The following is a 7,123-nucleotide window of genomic DNA, read 5'->3' on the forward strand; positions in this document are numbered from 1 at the left end:
ATACCTCATTGACACTCAAGAACTAGGAATATGGTACTCTAAAGACTCAACTCTTAGCTTAGTTGGATATTCGGATGCTGACTTTGCTGACAGCCAAACTGATAGGAAAAGCACTAATGGAACATGCCAATTTTTATGAAGGATGCTTGTGTCTTGGTCTAGTAAAAAGCAAAACTTAGTGGCACTGTATACAACAGAGGCTGAATATGTATCATTAGGTAGCTGTTGTGCACAAATCCTTTGGATCAAGCAACAATTAAAAGACTATGGAATAATTATGCATAATGTTCTAATATACAGTGATAACACAAGTGCAATCAATATATAAAAAAATCCTGTGCAACACTCTAGGACAAAGCACATTGAAATTAGACACCATTTTATTAGAGACCATGTGGTGAAACATGATATTAAGATAGAATTTGTGAATACTTTATATCAATTAGCAGACATTTTTATAAAACCTCTGAGTGAAGATAAATTCTATGAAATTAAAAAAAATTTAGGGATGATTAGTGTGAAGGAATTATAAGAAAACCTTAAGCTCTCACATAGAAAGCAGATTGCTTTCAGTCGACTAAAGATTTCTCAATCAACTAAGAGTGGTCTGACACCTTTAAATAATAAGACTTAGTGAGTTTTAGAGAAAAAAGAGTAAAATGTGGTAAAAATTTGAGTTTACTAGGTGTAAAAGGAATGAAGGAAAAACTGTCAAAGGTAAATAACCAAATTTTAGAGGGAAGTTTGAAATTATAAAAAAATAAAATAGGGTAGCACTTAAAAGGAAGGTGAGGAGTTTTTTTTAATAACTGCTGATTACCTTTCCTCTTCTCTCCCCTGAAACTCGTTGCTCTCAAAACAAAAACTTGAATCTCTCTATTTGCCTCTGAAACTGACTCAAACCCTCAGAAATTTCTATAACCAACATGGCTAGAACATCTCAGAGCAAAGAGATATCAGAAAAGAAGAAAGGGAAAAGGCCAATGGTGGAAGAAACAAGAACTGATAGTGTGAAGAAGAAACTGAAAATCATGCCTGGTTCAGTGAAAGATATATTCGAGAAACTTAGAGAAAAGAAGTAGAAAATTGGCAAGAAGAAAGAAACAGAGCCCTCACTCCACAAAGGTACCAGTTCTTCTTCTTCGAAATTTAGGAATAAGTTACATGAGTATAGATTCAAAAATATTGAGAATGCACCAATCTCTTGTGGAAAATTCATTGACTGAAAGAGTTTTAAGAAAAATGTAGAAATCCAGACCAGTCTATTTGAATACTTTGATGAACTAAAACTAAAAGGCTACAGCACCTTTAAGAATATATCTTACAGTCCAAGTCTGGTAAAAGAGTTTTATTCTGGAATTGCTTTGAAAAGAAAGGAATTAATAGATTCTGATGATTATGTAGAAGATGGTTTGAATGTTTATCTAAATGGAAAAGAGTTTGTTATGACTGCTGAGGATTTAAGGAACCTGCTGAAAATAGAGTATGAAGAAGGTGAATTTGAATTGCCTGAAAAATATGATCCGTCCTCATTGTGGGAGATAATCATTGGAAAGAAAGAAAAATATTCTTCGAAAAGTAATTTTGGTTTGATAACCAGCCCTTAGATCAGAATTATACACCATTTCATAGCAACAAATATACAAGGCAACAGTGGAAGCCTTAGCTACATCAGCCTCCAGGACCTTTGGTTGATGGAGCATGCTTTCAATGGAGTGTCTCTGAATTTGAAAAGATTTATGATTGAGAAGATGATAAGTGCTTGCAGACTTGATAAGGTAAATTTACCGTATGGGAATGTGATTACATCCCTTGTGCAGAATAAGGGAATATGGGCAAAGAGGTATGATATGAACTTGGTAAAAACCAGAAATCAAGCTATTCAGCATGGCAGCTTGGTTAATATGGGATATGTACTTGATGGAGAAAGGTTCATTAAAACCTCTAAGATTGGTCCAAGAAAAGAACATAGCCTACTTGCTTAACCTGAAGAAGCTCCTTGTAGATTTTCAAATGAAGTGATTTTTAATTTTCTCATGAAGATTGATGGTAAGCTGATTGACTAAGGAATGAAGCTACAAAAAATGGAAGATAAAATCACTGAATTGGAAAATAAGTTGAAGGAAAAAGAAAATATGCCATCTGAACCTGTGGTTGCAGACAGTTCTGCCACATCCAAAACTACACCTGTACATCAAGGTGTTGAAAGTTCAGCTAAGTCAGTAGAAAAATCAACTCCTCATGTTGGAAGCTCTAGCATTCAGGCTGAAGGTTCCACTTACAAATCTGCCAATCCTGCTCTGTAGGCTGAAGACTCACCTCGAGGGGTTGATCAACCAGCCAAGACAACCTCCCCTGAACCTTAAAGCAAAAATGATTGAGAGACAGAGAAACACCAAGCTTCTCCTCTAAACTCAGAAGAAGTCTCCATCATGGATATCTTCTACCAAATGGTTAAGGAGGGAGAAACTGAAAAGGACACTACTAGGACATAAACTCAAAAGGCTGGTGAAGGTGTAGGAAAAGGAAAGAAATCTGCATCAACTGCTAGAGTAAAGATAAAAGCAGGGAAAGCCAAAGCCACTGCAGCACCACCAATTGAGGCAAAACTACCAACCAAAGGCAGGAAGACTATGGCCACTAAGACAGCTTTTCTCAGAAGAAGAAAGTCTTCCAAGTTTGCAAAGAAATCCAGACCAGTTTCAACCTCTTCTCAAATTCCTGTCTCAGACAAGTCCTCCCCAGAGCCTTCCTCAAGATAGTGATCACCTCTCCGAGAGCCCTCTCTTTTTCCTCTAAACTCTTTCTACAACATTAAATCTTCACCCTCTGACACATCAGACGAATATAAGCCCCTCCCTTTGATGCTGACAAAAAGGGGGAGTAGAATAGAATAGGTGCAAGAACCAGGAACCAGAAGAATAAATTTTTTTAAAAAAAATTGTTAGGGTACAGGAACCAGGAAGGAACCTAGGAAAGGAAAGAAGACAGAATCAAAGATGAATGAACTTAAAAAAATAAGAGATAAGAAACAAAAATAGTCCAGGGGCAATTTCGAAATACTTGTTGGATTAACTGTTATTTGTGCCATGATGGCACTTGAACACTTGGTTTTAATCTTGTTATCTATATGGTTGTTTAACAAATGGATGTTGATATGATTATGATGTTTGACTGCTGGAAATTGAAGTCTGCTGATATTTTACTATCCTTGATATTTTTACTGCTGTTGACAAAATCTGCTACTGCATTAATATTGAATTATATGCTGATAATTGATTTTTGTTGTGGCATTGTGAATAATTTCTATTTGAAAATAGATATAGATAGTGTATATAATATATCAATTGAAACATGAATAATGTATACAAAATCTGAAATTAATAAGCTGGTTGACAGCTACTGGAATAATGATGAAAATCTGTCAACACTTAAAGCTTAAAGTTTAATGATGATCTGCTAATAACTTACATGTTGCAAATTACTCCATGTTGCTGAACATATGTATACTCTAAATGTACAATATCATTTTCTATATGAAGAGAATAAAATTGGATGAAATAAAATAAGCAAAATATGCACACACTAAGGGGGAGCTTATACTTAGGGGGAGCAATCCTCATTTTCTACAGAAAACTAAAAAGAATTAAAATGACACTATGCTGTTAATCAAGGAATGTTTTGTCATCATCAAAAAGGGGGAGATTGTTGGCTCCATTAGTTTTAATGATAATAAAACATTCCCATTTATTTGTGTCTAACACCTTACTTGAATGTGCAGGAAATTAATATATGAAATTAATTTATTAACTTTTCAAAGAGTATTTTTTTATAGAAATAAAGAGATAAAATCAACAAGATGTAACTGAATAACATGGAGGAAGCTTATTGGTGAAACAAGGAAGAACATTGGTTGACCAAATTTCAAATTAGAGAAATGACGGGCTGAAGAGTTTGAGAAATATAATTTATTTGGTCAACCAAGTCAGTCGACTAAGTGCTCTATGCTAGAATCTGCAAACTAGAAACAAAACCAACTTAGTCAATCAAGTTAGTCGACTAAGAAGTCTCTGTTTGCAATTTGAACCAAAGCACTACAAGACAGATTAACGGCTAGAACTTATCCTCAACTGTTTTCAACGACCATAAACTATCAAACTGCCATCAGAGTTGTATCTCCAAGTATAAAAGGGTCTTCCAACCATGAGAAACAAGTTTTTTGAAGTCTTGAATGAGATTTGAGCTATAAAAAGTAGAAAAACCAGAAAAGCTTCACTGCACTTGTCTGCACTTAAACGCCTGCTCTTTGCATTTGTATCTAACACTCAACTTGTACCACTCAGATCAACCAGTGATCATAGGTACTTTCTTTTACTACCTTTTTTATATTCTTAGAGTGAGAAAGTCATTCTAAGGGGTTATTCAAGCTTGGGATAGCTTGATTGTTGTAGGTTGTGGTTGAGCCTTGAAAAACCACATTGGGTTTTAATTGAGCCCGTGAAAAACTAGTGTAAGAGGTTTTTGGCTGAGCCTGGTAAAAGTCATTTTAAAGCTTGGTGAAAGCTTGTGAATTTCACCGGTCTATAGTGGATTTATGAAAAAATCCTTGGTTGGATAATCAAGGTAGTGGATGTAGGTCTTGGACCAAACCACTCTAAATTGCTGTGCATTTTATACTCTGTTTTTGTTTTCTTAAGTTCTGAAAATTAGTTTCCAATCTTGTTAAGAGCCAAATTGTGCTATTCACCCCCCTCTAGCACATATTATCGGGACCAACACTCCATCCACATTGAATTTAAACCACCCATTTTGGGGTGCTTCCCAACCCCTACTACTCTCAACAGCTTTCAAGTTTCGAATTCTACTTGCAATTGGACATCTAATTGTTTCTCCTAATAGTTGAAAATCCTCTGGCCATTTGGCTTTTTCCCACCACGCGACTCTAGATCTTACTATGTCAAAGCATTATTGGCTATCCCATACCTTTCCCTAAAAAACCACTTTATTCCTCATTAGCCAAATAGACCACGTTATGCCAAAAAAGCCAATCGTCATAATCTCCTATCGCCTTTATGCACCAATTCATTTCAATCAAGAAAAAACTTAACCGCTAAGGCGTGAGATGCCCAACTAAGTGCCCATTGGTTAGTCCATCCAGTCCACATCTTCTAACTCTCCTTGCACTCGAAGAATAAGTGATCCACTGTTTTTTCCTGAATTTTACATAGAGAGCAAGTTGCTGCTTCTACTTTGAGTAAACCCCTCTTAACTAATTCTGCTCTCACCACTACCCTTCCTTTAAGGATTCTCCAACAAAAAATTTCCACCTTTATCGATGCTATTCCTTGCCATAACTTGTGCCAATGAGCGTTCTTGTTCCTGCTTCTACCTACTATCGTTCTATAGTAATAGCTCACTGAATAGATGCCACTTGGTCTCCACTTCCAAATGACCGTGTCTTCATAGTTTTTCATTACTGGGTGTTCGTTAATGGTTCTAATCATATGTCTCCATTGGTCTTCTTCCCATCCAAACAAGTTATGCCTTAGATCCACTCTCCTTTGCCACTCTTCTCTAATCCACTGTCTGTATTCTTTCATTCTCCCACTCTTATTGCTAGCAAAGGCGTACATTCTCAAGTATTCATGCCTTAGAACAAGTCCTTCAATCCATTCGTCGTTCTAAAAATCGAGGTGTTCTTCATTGCCCAAAATAAAACCTAACCCATCTTGAACGACCAAACTCCTTTCACTGACATCACTGATAGGCTTGGCAATGTTCTTCCATATAAAAGAGCGACGATTAAACCTTTCTGAGCCCGAGATGAGGTTATTGGGATCACATCCCTTTTTTTCTGCCACTACTTTCCTCCACAAACTCTCTCATTTTCGTATGTGCAGATCTATTTATTGAGTAAGGTAGAGTTTTTGGTTTGAAGGTCCACCCAACCTAATCCACCATATTCCTTGTAGGTACAAATTGATCCCTAGTCAACAAAATGGATTTTTCTTTCATCCAACCCTCCACACCAAAAAAATTTCCTCTGAATTTTTTCTAATTCTTGACTCACATCGACCGACACCCTAAACAATGACATAAAGAAAACTGGAAGACTAGCAAGGACTGGTCTAATAAGGGTCACTCTTCCCCCCAAAGACAACATTTTACCTTTCCATCCAGCCAGCCTATTTTTGAACTTCTCGATAACCGGACGCAACATCTCCTTTGAGTTACTTCGAGCCCCTAAAGGCATTCCTAAGTACTTTGAGGGTAACTTTTTCATCTTTCATCCAATCTTTTGTGCCCAGTCAACCTCTTTCTCCTCCTCCATGCTTACCCCAAAAAGACTACTATTTTGAAAATTTATTCACAGTCCTGAAATCAATTGGAAACATCTAAGGATTCTCCTCACATTCCTAATGGATTCCCACTCTAGCTTACTTACAATGGCAGTATCATCCGTGAATTGAAGATAGGAAAGGACAAGACCTGCACTCCCAATCTCAATGCCCTTGCAAATCCCTTGTTCAACCGCTTCACTCATTAACACACTAAAAGCTTCAGCAACACAATTGAACAGAAAAGGTGAAAGCGAACAACCTTGTCTCAATCCTCTCCTCATTTTGAATTGCCTAGTGGGGACACCATTGACCAAAACTGAGATCTTAGCTGTTGAAATATACGCCTTTATCCAATTCCTCCACTTCTTTCTAAACCCCATTTTGTCAAACACAAAGTGGAAAAACTCCCAACTTACCATATCATAGTCTTTTTCAAAGTCAACCTTGAAGAATAAACCCCCATCTTTATCTCTCCTCATGACATCCACCACTTCATTCGCAATAAGAAAATAGTTAACCAACTGTCTCCCTTTAATGAAAGCAAATTGTTGATTACCTATGACCTCTCCGATGACAGACCTCATCCTATTTGCTAAAACCTTGGCAATAATCTTGTAAATACTACCCACTAAACTGATTGGTCTGTAATCTCTAATGTTATCTGGAGAGGAACACTTTGGTATGAGAGTGATGAATGTTGCATTAACATAACCATTTATGTTCCTAGTTTCGATGAACTGCCTAATGAAGCTCTTGAGTTCTCCCTTAATCACTGGTCATTG

This window comes from Theobroma cacao, chromosome 4, assembly GCF_053813885.1.
Source record: "Theobroma cacao isolate CCN51 chromosome 4, ASM5381388v1, whole genome shotgun sequence".
Lineage (NCBI taxonomy): Eukaryota > Viridiplantae > Streptophyta > Magnoliopsida > Malvales > Malvaceae > Theobroma > Theobroma cacao.